Below are 18,165 nucleotides of genomic sequence, written 5' to 3' on the forward strand. Positions count from 1 at the left end.
TCCTACCTTCCAAACTTCACAGAAGCTCTCCTGCGAACCTTGCACACCTGCTGTGAAGTTTGGAAGGTGGGGACGAGGTACGGGCAGAAGTAAAATCTGTGAGGACGGTGCGTGAGTCATGCTAGGGCAGCTCAGATGGTGGAAGACTTGCCCGTGAAAGGCAAAGGTCTCGAGTTCGAGTCTCGGTCCGGCACACAGTTTTGATCTGCCAGGAAGTTTCATACGTAAACCTGTACTTAAAACTACTCTACCGTTTAGTGAGATATACAGTTAGGCTGTGACACAGACCCGAATTAATTAGCTTTAATCAATATTTCATTATCAAGAGAATGGATTTACTGTTGTTTCTTGGAGTGTTAATTGCGTGTATATCCCGATATGGTAGGAGAGTGATTGGCTGAATGAACTAATTTAGTATCTATACCTATGGTTCAACTCTAATCTTTTAACAGTTCCATAGTGTGCTGCGCTTCTTGCACTGACAATCTAGCCATGATCTCGAGAGTTTAGGATCCCGTACGTAACGGTTACACCTGGAAATTAGCAAAACCAGCATGCTGCGAATATTATTCCAAGAAACCACATGAACGCTAACATGACATATACGAGGGGGCTTCAGATAATATTAAGTTACACTTTATTGCAGCAGGCCACTTAACTGCCAGTTGTTCGATTCCTCAACGACCCAAATCCACTACTTGGTCAGGGAGCCATTCGAGAACCGCTGCGTCCTCGCTGTTCGAAAATCTCTTTCCCCCGAGATGTTTTTCCTCAATTGCCTGGGCATTGCCCTAAAGGGTCGATGACGATGGCCTTCTTTCCTGTTCAGCACCACCGCGTCTGTGGGGCGGTAATGAAATTGATGATTCCACTTCACTGCTGCTGGACGCGACGTTATACCGACCGAATTTCACCGTGAATCTATGCTGCGCACACGATTTCCCACAAGAATCGTATTGTGCCGTGTACTTCAACTTTGGAGCACCGATACTTTTCCAGATGGCATGTCATTTCACTCCCACACTGTGAGACACCTGTTACCCGCACCGCAGCAGAACAGTCTCTGTAGAAAATGTACTCTCTTCTGACATTGTGACACTCCTGTTGCGCAGTGGTCTCAGCGTGAGGCGACTTGTGTAACTTAGTTGTGGAAGTTCCTACGTATGTCGTATCTCATCAGTGTGAACAATCGACCTCTTAAATATTCATTCTTTTGTTACGTCAAACCGTTCTGCCTGTAATATGCCCATTTGGATTGAGACAAATAAACTAGGAGTACTTGATTTTACATGTTTATATCATACAGTAAGAAATATAAATATAACTAATCACGACAGGTTTCATATATGCTATATTGGGTAGTCGTCTGTTGACGTTTTCGCTAACAAGGGGTTTCTGTTGAGAGCCAAGGTAGACTGCTTCCGACTTATAATTTCATTAACCGAGCTAAGTTAAAAAAAAGGGCTATGTAAACCACATAGTGTCTGATGAAAGGGCTCTTAGACGGCTTACTGTGTTATACAGCGGAAAATATTGTTTTGTCGAACAGTATAAGATCCTACAATAAATCGTACCTACTGAATTACAAGGGAATTGTTTTCTTTGATTTCATCTGATACATTATTGTTGAGGATATGAAAAAGGCAGTCTGTCTGCTTTCCAAAGATAAGTGATTCATTCATTCGTGTAATTTCTTTCTTTCTTTCTTTCTTTCGCTTATGCCATAGTCCCGCAGCGATCGCAGGGTCGGCGTGGTTACAACGGATTTGGCAGTGTTAGTGTTAGGGATGGCCGGATGCCCTTCCTGCCGCCCACCGTGCCCCCCCGGACGGAATCAGTGTACTCCCAACTGTCTGCATCTAGTGTAAACCGTGAAATAGTGCGGACGTGTTTCAAGTGTCTGCGACGCGTGTAACTGAGGCGGAACGTGGGGACCAGCCCGGTATTCACCTAGCGGGATGTGGAAAAGCGCCTAAAACCTACATCCACGCTGGCCAGCACACCGGCCCTCGTCTTTAATCCTCAGGGCGGATTCGATCCGGGACGGGCGCGCCTACCCGAGTCCAGGAAGCAGCGCGTTAGCGCGCTCGGCTACCCTGGCGGGTTTCATTCATCCGTGTAATGTCAGTTCATGAAACCGTTGCATATTTGATGATTATTCCCAACGATAATATTCAGTTTACGGCACATTTCAGTAACGATTGTTTTAAAGAAGTTTTAAATAAAATTTTTGTTGTTGCATTGTGGAAAGATGAAGATTGTGCAAGAAGTTATTGTGAAACGCAATAAGAGATTTTGGCGCCTGCTCGTGCTATTGATCCTTATTAAGCGAAATGTCATCTGCTCAGTAGGAACAGATAGCTACTAAGTGTAGGCAAATAAATATTGTGATTATGACGTTTGTAGTCCGTGATATCAGCTTTATTTTGTTACTGAATTTTTTAGCTTAGATGTACGCAATATATGCCTTACACGTGACGTTCCCTCGGTCATTTAAATTATTAAGAGCTGCGTTATGCAACACACAACTATAACAGTATATTTTATTACCGGCTATCGATGTAGATCTAGTATAAGACCATCATCAGGTCCAAAACCCATCTCAGCTATGTATCTGCGTAATTACAGTACCAGTTAGCATATGTACAATGTTCTATCATTACTGATAGGATTATATGTATGTCATACATAACAGATATGTTACACATATACAGCTATTGCAAATGAAACAACATTGCACAACGGATAGCTGGTACTATAATTACAGAGATGCATAGGTGAGATGGTTTTTGGACTTGATGATGGTCTGCTCCTTGACTGATATCTATCATCTCTAATAAAATATACCGTTACAGCTGTGTACTGCGTATTTCAGGTCTTCACATTCATGAAAGCTGAAAAACACCTCTATAAAACATTTTAGTTTATGGCTGTCCATTCACTGACCAAGAGAGGTCAGACCCCCCATGTACTACAGATTTCGATGACACTGGCACACTAATCGTGGACCTATCAAAACTAACTCTTGATGAAGTGTTTAGGACACCATTATCGGTTTGTCAAAAAAACAATTCATGGTGCAGATGATGCCAAAGCATCCATTTCAGACGAGATGGAATTGTTAGAACATTGGACAGTACGTATATTTTATCTATACATGTCAGCCCCACAACCTAACAGTTGCATATAAGAGGAGTCGAAGGGGTTGCCTGCCCTCAGGCGCTACAGCAGCCATGTGGCACCGTAAAGCTGGATGGGCGTCGAAGTATTTGATAGGGGGTGTTAGAGAGACCCTTTGCCGTTTTATTCACGCTGATGTCAATCTTGCACCTCTCCATGGTCGCACTGCAGGAAAGCGTCAAACAGAGTTACTGGGAAAGCATAAAGACCATTTGCTGCTTAAGAACACACTCAAATTTCGTCGAACGGTTTTGAAAGGCCTCTAGTGATTCCACCCTTTACACCAGCTAAAATTTTTCCTATACTACACTCCAAAGGGGTCAGATCACGTTCATTGTGGTTGCAGCCCCACGATGTCCTTAAGAGTAGCACTGAAGCTGCTGAAGGCTGTCAGCAGTGTCGAATGTTGTCAAGAACGTCGTCCTTTTGCTCATCGCACTATGAACTGTCGTTTTCGATTGAGAGATCAACGCCCCAAGGGAAAGGGTGGTGTAATTGACACCCTTTATGCCATCTCCCGGGGGCTTTTCAGGTCGAGTCTGAGTGGTGGTGTGTCTGAGGTTTTATTTGGTCACTCTTAACATAACGACTTGATTTCATCGCGGGTGTAGCTATTCTGACCTCCATCGCAGAGGCATCAAAAAAAGTTGAAACGTGGGTAAGATGGTGTATAACTACCCTCTTATCGTGTGGAACGTCCACGATGGCGTTCGGAAGAATTGTGGTGAAATCTGGTGTCAATGGAACATCATTTGTCCACCTTACACCCCATGTGAGCTTCTGAGCTGTGGTGTTTTTTGCACGTATGTCGACACGCTGCTGTTTGAAGCATTGCTGAACCAAAGAGTGAGGCACTAAGGCGCCACGCTTTTTCGCCGTTACAGAGGAAGCTTGTAGGCGCTTTGAACCAAATTTAAATCTTGTGAGTCGCAGTGGGTGATATTTATAGGCCTTCGTAAAAGTGATACGTAAATTTTTCACGCAGTGTGTTTCAAATTCAGCTAGGTTTAGTCACTTTAAGAGCTTAGAGACGGCGGTTACTCGACATTTTATTCACGTTTTTGTGGTGTTTTGGTGTTGAGAGGTCATTTCAGCGAAATGTAACAACTTTCTACCGAGCGAGGTGGCGCAGTGGTTAGACACTGGACTCGCATTCGGGAGGACGACGGTTCAATCCTGCGTCCGGCCATCCTGATTTAGGTTTTCCGTGATTTCCCTAAATCACTCCAGGCAAATGCCGGGATGGTTCCTCTGAAAGGGCACGGCCGACTTCCTTCCCAATCCTTCCCTAATCCGATGAGACCGATGACCACGCTGTCTGGTCTCCTTCCCCAAAACAACCAACCAACCAACCAACAACTTTCTAGACGACAGGAGATATTAAATGAAACAAAATGTTCCGTTGCGTTACATAGGTATGAATGTCTGTGGAGCTACAAGTGAGAACCGTCAGATAGCATTTTGTTAAGTGGATCCTTATTCACTTTGGAAGTAAGTGTTATGCTGAGCAGACACACTGCAATAACTCATTTCAGGCCGCAACCAATGGGAACGTGACCACTCAAGTACTTTTTTCCTTACAAAACTTGTAGCAGACACAGGAATGGTTCTTATAGAAGATAACACGCGTTAGTACAGTGCCAGAGGTGTCAAACCGTCGTCGCGGATGACTGCATAGTAAAAGGATTCCGGCTGGTCTGCCGACCTTTCCCCAAATTTGACAAGAAAGTGGAACTACGTACGAACTACACGGCGTGGATTAAGCCGCATTTCATGATCCGTGGCATAACGGATGATATCTACACTACTGGCCATTAAAATTGCTACACCAAGAAGAAATGCAGATGACGAAAGGGTATTCATTGGGCAAATATATTATACTAGTACTGACATGTGATTACATTTTCACGCAATTTGGGTGCGTAGATCCTACGAAATGAGTACCCAGAACAACCACCTCTGGCCGTAAATAACGCCCTTGATACGCCTGAGCATTGAGTCAAACAGAGCTTGGTCGGCCGCGGTGGCCGTGCGGTTCTAGGCACTTCAGTCCGGAACAGCGTGACTGCTACGGTCGCAGGTTCGAGAACGGCCTCGGGCATGGATGTGTGTGATGTTCTTAGGTTAGTTAGGTTTAAGTAGTTCTAAGTTCTAGGGGACTGATGGCCTCAGATGTTAAGTCCCATAGTACTCAGAGCCATTTGAACCAAACAGAGCTTGGGTGGCGTGTACAGGTACAGCTGCCCATGCAGTTTCCACACGATACCACAGTTCATCAAAAGTAGTGACTGGCGTATTGTGACGACCCAGTTGCTCGGTCACCATTGACCAGACGTTTTCAGTTGGTGAGAGATCTGGAGAATGTGCTGGCCAGGGCAGCAGTCGAACATTTTCTGTATCCAGAAAGGCCCGTACAGGACGTGCAACATGTGGTCGTGCATTATCCTGCTGAAATGTAGGGTTTCGCAGGGATCGAATGAAGGGTAGAGCCACGGGTCGTAACACATCTGAAATGTAACGTCCACTGTTCAAAGTGCCGTCAATGCGAACAATAAGTGACCGAGACGTGTAACCAATGGCACCTCATACCATCACGCCGAGTGATACGCCAGTATGGCGATGACGAACACACGTTTCCAATGTGCGTTCACCGCGATGTCGCCAAACACGGATGCGACCATCATGATGCTGTAAACAGAACCTGGATTCATCCGAAAAAATGACGTTTAGCGATTCGTGCACCCAGGTTCGTCGTTGAGCACACCATCGTAGGCGCTCCTGTCTGTGATTCAGCGTCAAGGATAACCGCAGCCATGGTCCCCGAGCTGATAGTCCATGCTGCTGCAAACGTCGTCGAACTGTTCGTACAGATGGTTGTTGTCTTGGAAACGTCCCCATCTGTTGACTGAGGGATCGAGACGTGGCTGCACGATCCGTTACAGCCATGCATGTAAGATGTCTGTCATCTCGATTGCTAGTGATACGAGGCCGTTGGGATCCAGCACGGCGTTCCGTATTACTCTCCTGAACCCACCGATTCCACAGTCTGGTAACAGTCATTGGATCTCGACCAACACGAGCAGCAATGTCGCCATACAATAAACCGCAACCGCGATAGGCTACGATCCGACATTTATGAAAGTCGGAAACGTGATGGTACGCATTTCTCCTCCTTACACGAGGCATCACAACAACTTTTCACCAGGCAACGCCGGGAAACTGCTGTTTGTGTGTGAGAAATCGGTTAGAAACTTTCCTCATATCAGCACGTTGTAGGTGTCGCCACCGGCGCCAACTTTGTGTGAATGCTCTGAAAAGCTAATCATTTTCATATCACAGCATCTTCTTCCTGTCGGTTACATTTCGCGTCTGTAGCACGTCATCTTCGTGGTGTAGCAATTTTAATGGCCGGTAGTGTATAAAGGACCTCTTTTATTAGCTAACTTCTTTGGTGAAATGTACAGCTGCTCCAACAGTTAAACCTAGATGTAGAACCTCACACATCAAATTATGAGAAACTTAAAACGAAGTTAGCAGACATTTCTCTACTCAGTCATGTGGCCGCAGTTCTCCGGAAGTTCCTTATTTGTGATAAAAAGAACGGCCAAAACTAGTACCAGTGAATCGCACAGTTACGATGCCTGTCTAGCGATTGCAGATTTCAGTGTGTAAATCCTAAATTTGAATAATCATTGGCGAACTCATTGGTGTGCATTATGTTCCTAGCTCATTCGACAGATGAGGGCCTTAAAAATGACTTTCTGAATTTAGTGACACCTCTTTGGCAGCATGACTACTACTCATTCGAACTTTTGAACAAACGGCGAGGTCATCAGCGGCCCTCGTGGACACATCCAAGGTTTTCTTTTTTTTCACTCACCAGCCCTGTCACAGCCATGCTTGCTCCCACCTCTGTGTGAACATGGTTCCTCTAGACTCTATCTTCCGGAGACTCAGGTAGACGACCCTCCAGCAAGAGACATCCTTGTGCTAATTGTTTCATCACCCATTGGCGACAGCAGAGTTACTTCACGGAAGCTATTTGTACGTTGTGTAGTAAGTCAGGACAAAATGCTGAGGTCAAGGATTACTCCCACAGAATGGATGTGCACAATACAGTCCTGCTGGACGTAAACTTCTACAGTGAGCCTGATACTCCAGGGGAAGAACCTGACGTGCTCCAAGTTCATGCTTTGTTGCCTTCTTCTACCTGTACCTTGACCAGATATGATGCTCTTTGCCCAGTTCGCACTCTAAAGGTCTAAAGGTCCCTTTATATGGCATGCCTTCGTTTTCAATCGACAAATGATACGTGTTCGCAGCTGTGAGGCCCACATCACGCTGTAAATGTCAGCTGTCACAAAGTTTTATAATCCATAGAATGTCCCATTCACTTTATGGGACAAATTAAGCTTAGATATCCAACAGCTGCAGGACTGTTGTTTCCTGTTGCTAATATCTAACAGTTATGGCAAACAGAATTATATTCGTTGGAATACTCTATGGGTCCCTGTGCATCTGCAGAGACCTAGGGACTGCACAGTGGACGTCCACACTGTTATCAACACGTATCCTACTCTGAAAGACATCATGTGCAAACTGACGGGCAGCACCATATTTGTTAAAATAGACGTCCGGGAAACGTACCTCCAATTACCACTAGACGAAGAGGCCAGACACATCCTACTGTTTAATACGCTGTTCGGATTATTCGGGTATAGCCGGTTGCCATTTGCAATTTCAAGTGCTCCCCCCACTTTCCATTGCTACCTGGAACAGTTGACACAGGATATCCTAGGAACAGCGAACAGTTTAGACGACACTACTGTCATGGGAAAGGACTCGAGGGAATTATCACGGAATCTGGAGATACTTTTTCAAGTTTCGAAAAAATCCAACTTCAAGTTAAACAACGAGAAATGTGTGGTTTTTTTGTCCAAATTGTAAAATACCTCGGATATGTCTTTAAAATTTCGTGGATCCTCCCAAAACCTCGATATGTGGAGACCCTACAAATATTGTCAGCACCCATTGATCCGGCGCAGTTGGTCAGTTCTTGAATCAGTTCAACTATTCTCGGAAATTTATTCCACATATCGCAGCCAACACAGTGTCTTTGTATCACCTTCTGCAAAAAGACGTATAGTGCCATTGGCCGTCCACCTGCCGAAGAGCCTTCCAAGACTTCAAGCAAGTTCTCCTCCAGCCGACCTACCTGATAGTTTATGATCCTCAGAAATTGCTAACGGTGGCTGCGTACTCATCAGATTATGCACTTTGAGCTATTAAATCCCACAAGCAAACGGCGTAGAATGCCCTATTACCTTCATTTCAAGTCTGACGACAGCCTGATTCAACTACAACCACAATCAGAAACATGCCCTGGCAACCATCTTTGCTCTCAAATACTCCAGTATTATGTCTGTTGCCAACAGTTCATCCTCTTGAACTACCACAGGCCACTGTTGTCCCTGCGCCATATGGGAGCCTATGTTGCACCGAAAACAGCACGATGTGTCCAATGGTGGGCTACTGACATTCGGTGCAGAGCACATGAATACAGATGTAGTCTCCCAGAGGTTAATATCCGTATAGACTTAGAAATCACTGAAGTGAGCACCTAGTTACCCAGTCACACAAAATCAGCGCCAAGTTAATTTCCGGCGACCCAGTTCTATAACTACCCAGCATTCGGACAAGATCTGAAGGTTGCCATCATTCAGGTTCTCCGCCGACTTTATAGCACAGGCAAGAGCATCTATCAGCAGAAAAGCAAATAAAGGCGTCCAGCTCCTTTTCAAGTTATATTTCATTGGACACCGCAGATATGTGCAGTACCAGCTTCATCACCAGCAGCGCTTGCATCCCTGCAGGTGCCGCCAAAGGACTGGGTCTACTTGCCTCTGCTGATCTCATGCCCGCGGGAACACTGAGCAAATATCATTCCACTAAGCCTGTATTTAAATGTCCACCTGACCACAGAGTGGACAGTTCCAATTGCCTGGCAACCAAGGAGGATCACCACAGCAGCACCGCTACAAGCAGCCAGCAGCCGCAGCCTCGACTATCACTTCCACTGACTCTGTTCTCCTGGGATGTTATAGGCTGCACTAATTTTGATTTTGTGATAGCGCTTAGTAAAAAGTTCAGTTGCTGTTGGTTTTCGTCAGGTGTTGCATTTGGTGTGATCTGACCACGTACTCCTGATTCTTTAGCTCTAGAACTCATTTGTGTACTTCACCATTGACGTTCTGGTGATGAAGTTTCTTACAAGAAGAGCTATAGTTGTTATGCCAGGTAAGAAACTTCCTTCTCTTCTCTATGAAGCCCAAAATTTCACGATGTTTTTTACCAAATCAGTCATTGTGCTTTCTATTCGTGGACCCTACTGATTCTTCACATGCTGATAGCAATGCTGATTTGATAGTTGACAAGCGCTCATCGATATGTTCAGAAGAGTATTAAAGATGATCTTTACGTACACCACGGGCCATTTAAATTGCTACACTACGAAGATGACGTGCTATAGACGCGAAATTTAACCGACAGGAAGAAGATGCTGTGATATGCAAATGATTAGCTTTTCAGAGCATTCACACAACGTTGGTGCCGATGGCGACACCTACAGCGTGCTGACACGAGGAAAGTTTCTAACCGATTTCTCATACACAAACAGCAGTTGACCGGCGTTGCCTGGTGAAACGTTGTTGTGATGCCTCGTTTAAGGACGAGAAATGCGTACCATCACGTTCCCGACTTTGATAACGGTCGGACTGTAGCCTATCGCGATTGCGGTTTATCGTATCGCGACATTGCTGCTCGCGTTGATCGAGATCCAATGAATGTTAGCAGAATATGGAATCGATGGGTTCAGGAGGGTAATACGGAACGCCGTGCTGCATCCCAACGGTCTCGTATCACTAGGAGTCGAAATGACAGGCATCTTATCCGAATGGCTGTAACGGATAGTGCAGCCACAACTCGATCCCTGAGTCAATAGATGGGGACGTTTGCAACAGAACAACCATCTGCACGAACAGTTCGACGACGTTTGCAGCAGCATGGACTATCAGCTCGGAGACCATGGCTGCGGTTACCCTTGACGCTACATCACAGACAGGACCACCTGCGATAGTGTACTCAACGACGAACCTGGGTGCACGAATTGCAAAACGTCATTTTTTCGGATGAATCCGGGTTCTGTTTACAGCATCATGATGGTCGCATCCGTGTTTGGCGACATCGTGGTGAACGCACATTGGAAGCGTTTATTCGTCATCGCCATACTGGCGTATCACCCGGCGTGAAAGTATGAGGTGCCATTGGTTACGCGTCTCGGTCACCTCTTGTTCACATTAACGGCGCTTTGAACAGTGGACGTTACATTTCAGATGTGTTACGACCCGTGTCTGTACGCTTCATTCGATCCCTGCGAAGCCCTACATTTCAGCAAGATACTGCACGATCGCATGTTGCAGGTCCCGTACAGGCCTTTCTGGATACAGAAATGTTCGACTGCTGCCCTGGCCAGCACATTCGCGATATCTCTCACCAATTCAAAACTTCTGGTCAATGGTGGCCGAGCAACTGGCTCGTCACAGTACGCTAGTCACTACTCTTGATGAACTGTGGTATAGTGTTGAAGCTGCATGGGCAGCTGTACCTGTACACACCATCTAAGCTCTGTTTGACTGAATGCTCAGGCGTATCAAGGCCAGAGGTGGTTGTTCTGCGTACTATTTTCTCAGGATCAATGGACCCAAATTGCGTGAAAATGTAATCACAAGGCAGTGCTAGTGCAATATATTTGTCCAATGAATATCATCTGCATTTCTTCTTGGTGGAGCAGTTTTAATGGTCGGTAGTGTAGTATGTTGAATATTATCCGTGTTTAAGATGTAAATCTAAAACGAAGTTACCACAATGTTTACATCATTAAAAAGATTATAAAACAATATAATGAACCAATGTCCAACATTATACAGATATAGAAGTATGTGACTCCTTGAGGTCTCATTGCTACATAAAATTAAACCAAAGCAGGGTGCATCTCAAAAAGTTCGCCCACTGTGTCGCTGAATATGCAGTGCAAACATACCTAGCCAGTATAAGATAGTGAATATTGCTCATTATATAAAACATGTGTAGCAACTTGAATACAAGTAACTATAAAAAGTTCAGCATGTAAGAACTTGGCACACAGTAATGATCTACAGAAAGTAACATTGGCACACAGTAATGGTCTACAGAAAGTAACAAACTTGAATAAATAACACAACTTATTTTGCCTACAATCCTTAGTATACCCTTGAACCACAAATTGTTGAAGAACTTAGTCTTAAATATAAATCACGTGTAACTGTCGAAAGTTAAATCGTGGAGCTATATTCAGATAATGGTACTCATTATAAATATAAGAGGACCACAGAACGCAAAAATGGCAAGAATTGCACTGGGTGGAAAATGATTATTTGTACACAACCAAAAGTACAAGCTCAAATAGAGAAATACAGCTGATTACAAATTATTAATATAGACATGAAACTAATGGGAAGTAGTTGGAAAATGTATTTAGTAAAAATAAGTAATATAAAAATTATTAAGTCTCATGTGTAAAGTAAAAACCTATGTAGACTACACTGGACGAATTTCCTTTATTAAAACATAAGAAGCTTAAGTGAAATACCAGAAAACGGAGTACAGAAACACCTATATGTCACTGTGATAGTTCAACTTCAGATTAACACTAAAAAATGAAAGTAGGAGAGGGTGGGGACTCTTGAAAGGAGGAAAGGGGGAGAGGTGGAGAAGAGGGAAAAGCGAGTGTCGGGTGGGGTTGTGAACTCGGTAATTATGAAATATCAGTGATGTCTTCCAGGAAGTTCCTGTTGTTTGAAGCATTATATTCATGTAGTGTAGTATAGGGATGTTTCTTAAAGCTTCTTCATCCCTAGGCATTATTAGATTTATGTAAGAATTTTATATTACCTTCAGTGTCACCTAATGAGTGTGTGGAAGACTTGAGGTGTACAACCATAAAGAAGTGTTTGACAGCTGAGTATGTCACTGGAATCTCCGCCTTAGTTTCCTGAATGTGTAACTTTATAAAATTTACCACATTGTTGTCACTTAATTTTGTATGCTCCTCTATGATCATATACCGATCTTTTATCACCTCTTTTGAAGCTTGGTTTTTACTTCATTTTTGACCTTAAAAGGTATTTCTACGTTACTTTTTCTAAAACTGCGACTGATTTTGTCAGCTGTTACCTCTACATATGGGAATCTTAGATACTTGGTCTTCTTATTACTTTCATTTGTAATAAGAGTAACTGCCTGATCCCTGTAGGCATTTTTAAATTTAACTTCTGTTTTTTTGCGTAAAATACTGTCAGTACTTCTTCCTGATACCAAATACTAGTGGCTATAAATCTGAATGCATTTACCTCATAACTGAAATTGTTAGTGGACATTAGGTTTTGTCGCAGCCTATCAATCATGCTGGGAAAAATGCATGTTTCTACTTTATAGGATAACATGATGCTTTATGGATGATGGTGTTATAGGTAGTTGGTTTCCTACATGTGTTAAAAAATTGCTTGTTGTTCATTTTAGATATTTCTAGCTCCAGAAAGTTCACTTTACTTTCATTTTAAAAGAAATCGCCGATGTTTAAATACGCGTTTTCTGTTACTTAACGGCTGTTGGTTGTCACTTAATCAAAACACTAATATTTAAGTAGTGTCTGGCACTAGTTGCTGTTATAATACGGAAGTACCAGTGACAAGAAATAAAGAAGGATTGTATATCTTTCTTACTTCATACGAGTCGTTAGGGAACAAATTATACATAAAGGACCGGCGCAACCTGTCACACACCCATGCCATTTCAAGGTACAAAAGGAACAGAAAGTTCAATTTAGAAGACTTACCATACAATTCAACAGACGAAGAGAACAATTCGTCTAGATATTTTATTGTGTTATTGTTGCTTGCGTGTTTCAGAACCTACTGGAACCTCCATTTGCAGGCAAATCCATTTTAGATGCTCAGTCAAATTTCATTTAAAAATGCAGTCATATTCAATAACACAAACAGTTATAAAATTCTGTTTCGCACAGACAATGAACGTTCTTCAGATGGGAGACCATAAGCGTACTAAACTGTATATAAAGTGTCAGACTATAAGACAGAGGACCACAAGTATACTGCACTTGGATTAAAATATCACAGTCAAAAGTGAGACAACCATAAGTCAAGTTTCAATGTGTTTTCCCTGCTTCTTTCGTTGCAGGTGGATGTAAACTGTAACAAAAGTTGCGTACGTTCCTCACCGACGATAAGCGCGATGGTTAAATATTGTTCAGTTCAGAGAGCAAGAGATGTAAGTCAACCCCCAAAGTCGAGAATATGTACATATTTATATATAGGGTGAAAAAAATACCACACTTAGCGGTCGGCAGGCGTTTCCTCATCCTAGTTTAAGACAAAAGTGCATCTAACAAAACTTAGTCCCGCCATTAAGTCTAACAGAAGTGCGATTTAAAGAAACGAATCTCTGGAAATGATGTGTCTGCGTGCAGCGTAATACAGAACAGGTAGCATGAACTCGGTGCTGTTATGGAGCTGTCACATATCTTAGTTCCCTTATTTCAAATACTTTCAGAACATAATTTTCGTTCCGCTGAAACGTCACAAATAAAATGAAAACATATCCTTAGGAAGAAGAAGGGTTTGGTTTCAAGTTTTTGGTCAAATTTAAAGAAGAAAAATTTAGTTACTTAAGAAAACTTAGAAAAAAACAAACAAAGGGAAAAAAGTAACTCAGTGAGACGAGGCAGCGCCGTGGGGAACGCTTACACTGACTCGCCGATGTTCGAGTCGCGCTCGCGCCAACTTTTTTTTTTTCCTCTTTCTTCAGTTAAGGCACCATGTTGTATCCAGTTTACGCCTACACAGTGTGGTATCTTGTGTGTTTCATTCTGCTAATGTTATGTTACGACACAACATGAATTTCTTACTGACTTACAAGACCACTTTAAAATGATTTTATTCAAGTCTTTGATCACAATATAAAGTCCTTCGACGAAGACCGGTTTCCGTCAGTAATGATCATCCTCAGATCAACCATATAAAAAATATACACCTACTGGTATATTTTTTATATTGTGGATTTGCAGATGGTCATTACTGACTGAAACCGGTCATCGTTGAAGGACTTTATATTGTGATCAAAGACTGGAATAAAATCATTTGGCAGTACCTGGATCACTGCTTATATTCGCGACCATGTCGCAGCTGGTGAGAAAAGACCACTTTGTATCGTCTATGACACAAATAAAGCCAACAGAATATAATAGTGGGGACAGTAATATCGTCTGTATCCAATGAGGTACAAAAAACACAGTAGGTTGTCTACACTATATTTCACATTATGCTACGCGCGCTAACTCCATTCTGTACGTTTGACGTCCAGGCTTATGTTCACAGAGACGGTAAGTGCACATAAAAGCAACGTCAATTTAGAGATGATGTACAAAGCGATCACCTTGCATTTGCAAGCCCTTCGTAACACGCTGGGCTGTACTTAGCTGGACCATACGCAACATACCTGCATCCACCATTACGGAAGCGGTATACGCGCGAGCTATTGGGTCGTGTACATCCATGGCTGGGGCGCTATAAACTCGTTCCTTCAAGTGTCATCGCAAATAAAAATCTAGTGGATTAAGGTCCAGGGAACGTGGATGCCAGAATATCAGACCTTTAAGACAAATGCACTTCCATGGAAACGTTTTATTCAAACAGTTTCGCAAATTCATTCAAAAGCGTGGCGGTGCACAATCATGCTCTCACCAAACACAAAGTGGAACGTTTTTTTATGTACCAGGCAAAGAATTACAGAGAAACGTACGATACAGGGTAGAATTCAACTTGTCTGGCAATAAGGAAGGGCCTACAATCACTCTCTCGCGATTCCGTCCCACATATTCACGCCAAAGCGTGCGCGAAAGCCACGATCACGGATGACATGTTGGTCGTTGCCTGACCAATAATGACTATTGTGGATATTATGTCTCCACACTCGTCGTCAAATATGTGGTGTCTAGGAAACCTGCGTACTCGGTTCGCTAGGCAAACAATTCAAACAAGTCGTATTAATGAGTTCTATTACAAAATGAAAAGATACAATACTTAACTTTTGCTATTACACAGATGTGTCGCAAGCAAAGGACGACATACAAAATAAGTAATCTTCTTCAGTACAAACAGTTCCAATTCTGTGCTACATAGATAGTACCAGCGAAGTATCTAGAGCTGACGCTGCTACTGAACTGGCTGATCTTGAAGTTGCTATTCAACTGGGTCGTCATCCGCCGGTCTCGGCGCTTATGTCCTCTTCACATAGGGGTCTCCGTTGTCACGTTGTCGTTCTGGAGAGGGGTCGGTCAGCCTGCGATTGGCTGACGTCTTCTCACAGCCATCTCTTCTCTATCGTTCCAGACTGGCGAGCTGGCACTTGACTTTACGCCGTAATAGCGGAGATTGAAAGTACCTCCAGGAGTGAAGCTAGATTTGTCAGTCTATATCATATTATTATAAAATGTTCTTTATCTTCCTCTAGGTGCAAAAGCCATTTATAAAACTGTTCTCGTCGAATTCCGCGTTCTGGCCGCTGGCGTTAAGTTAACGTCTAACGAAATAGTTCAAACGACTCTGAGCAATGTGGGACTTAACATCTGAGTTTGTCAGTCCCCTAGAACTTCGAACTACTTAAACCTAACTAACCTAAGGACAGCACACACATCCATGCCCGAGGCAGGATTCGAACCTGCTACCGTAGCGGTCGTGCGGCTCCAGACTGAAGCACCTAGAACCGCTCGCCCACATTGGCTGGCTAACGTGTAACGATATGGATGCAGTTGTTCATCGTGCAACACTTCAACAAGCAGTATTTGAGATATCGGGAACTGTGTTGCAGCCCGCATCTCGTGGTCGTGCGGTAGCGTTCTCGCTTCCCACGCCCGGGTTCCCGGGTTCGATTCCCGGCGGGGTCAGGGATTTTCTCTGCCTCGTGATGGCTGGGTGTTGTGTGCTGTCCTTAGGTTAGTTAGGTTTAAGTAGTTCTAAGTTCTAGGGGACTGATGACCATAGATGTTAAGTCCCATAGTGCTCAGAGCCATTTGAACCATTTTGAACTGTGTTGCATTATTACGGATACTTGGTGGAGATGATTGGTTAACTGTTCCAACAATCGCCTCCTCTGTGGAGTACGTCTAGTCCTTGGACGACGCCTACCCATCAGTTGTGGATGAACATTACCGGTTTCCCGAAGGTGTTACTCCAGGAGACGAAAAATCAGCATTTGCACCAGCAGCAAGAGCAGCTTGGTTATCGGATGCACCCAGCACCAAAAAAAGCATATCGACGTATTCATCGTTCGTGTATTCCATCGGGAAGCCGCCCCACATGAAAATGACAGGACCACTTATGGCTGTGCACTGGACAGTTAGTAGGTACATGCATGCAATTTAATGGATCCCACTGTCATGTGATAGGCTACTGTCATGTTAAAACATGATGCCCTGCTTATAAACGACGAGAACCGGGGAACAGACGTCTAACACAAAAAATGGGAACGTGACTTGGATTTTAACCATAGCCCCATAGTGGATGTGGGTTTGATGTGCCAACTGTGTACTCAGTAAGCTACCACGGCTGGTACAGTAGGTCGGGGTGATACACTTTCCCCCGTAAACTGCTGTACGTTGCACGATATAACGATGTTGCCAGCTCCTGGTTTTCATACATGCTTGTTTTTGAATGCATCCGATCCGTTTTTGTTAGATAAACTTTTGTCTTGAACTGGATGAGGAATCGCATGCCGACCTCCAAGTGCACCATTTTTTTCTTCACCCTGTATGTTTATAAGAAGTGGTTGATGATGTATTTTTCAACACTACCGTAGACGAAATCGACTGCGGAGCATTTCTTAACCTGTAGATTATTATGATAACTTAATACGTTAGTCTTCTTGAACAGACAAACATTAAGAAAGAAAGTAACACAGTATATTTGAGTCGCAATTCCATCTCTATAAGAAACTGACAGGAAGGTGTACTTGAAAAAGTGGCTCTCTTCTACATAATAAAATGTCTATGAGGCCTGCGTGGAGCTTTGAAATAATGGAAACATATGAGTAATGTAAGTTTTCTTGTGAAAACTGCATCTTCCAAACAGTTTAGCAAACGGTTTAGATTGAAAGGAATACTGTAGTAGAGTTAAAAATCTCCGTTGTACGCAGAGAATTCGTAGAAATGAGAATTATAAGCTCCCAGAGGTAATATAAGAAGGGAGTTTACAATGTGCAAGACGTAAGAAATAACAACGAATAAAGTAAATTACTATTTAAACGAAACGTCACCCCTAGTAAATAGCTAAGTGACACAAACTATAATACGCTAGACACTTATTCGGAAGGAGCAGGGTTTAATTCCAATCAGGGAATCGAGATTTAGATTCCCCGTGAATTTTCATAAATCACGTAAGGTGAATTCTAGGACTGTTCCTTTAAAACGGCTTGGCCTTTTCCCTTCCCTGTATTAATTTCCCGCGGTATAGTTACATTTATGTTTCGGTTTCTGTCAGAATGTGTGAAAGGTAGTGACAAATTAATTAGTGTATTAGAATTCCGGTGCGCAGTTGCTCTAGAGCGCTGCACAAAATGCTCGCTAGCAGCACTTCGCGTTACCTGTTTTACAAGTCATTTAGTAGGAGGTGACGAACGTCCGACAGTTTTATAAAACAATAGAGTCAAGAATTGAAAATAAGCAAATAAATATTTTGTGCTGAAGTACAAAAGGTGTGAAATGCGCATGAGCTTCTCATAATTGCAGGATCTGTTACATCAGTTTTGAAGAAGCCAAATAAAAAGGCTGACGTCTGCACACCGACGATGGCTACTGAAGGTGTCGAGAGACCAAAT

The sequence above is a fragment of the Schistocerca americana genome, chromosome X (genome assembly GCF_021461395.2).
Source record: "Schistocerca americana isolate TAMUIC-IGC-003095 chromosome X, iqSchAmer2.1, whole genome shotgun sequence".
Lineage (NCBI taxonomy): Eukaryota > Metazoa > Arthropoda > Insecta > Orthoptera > Acrididae > Schistocerca > Schistocerca americana.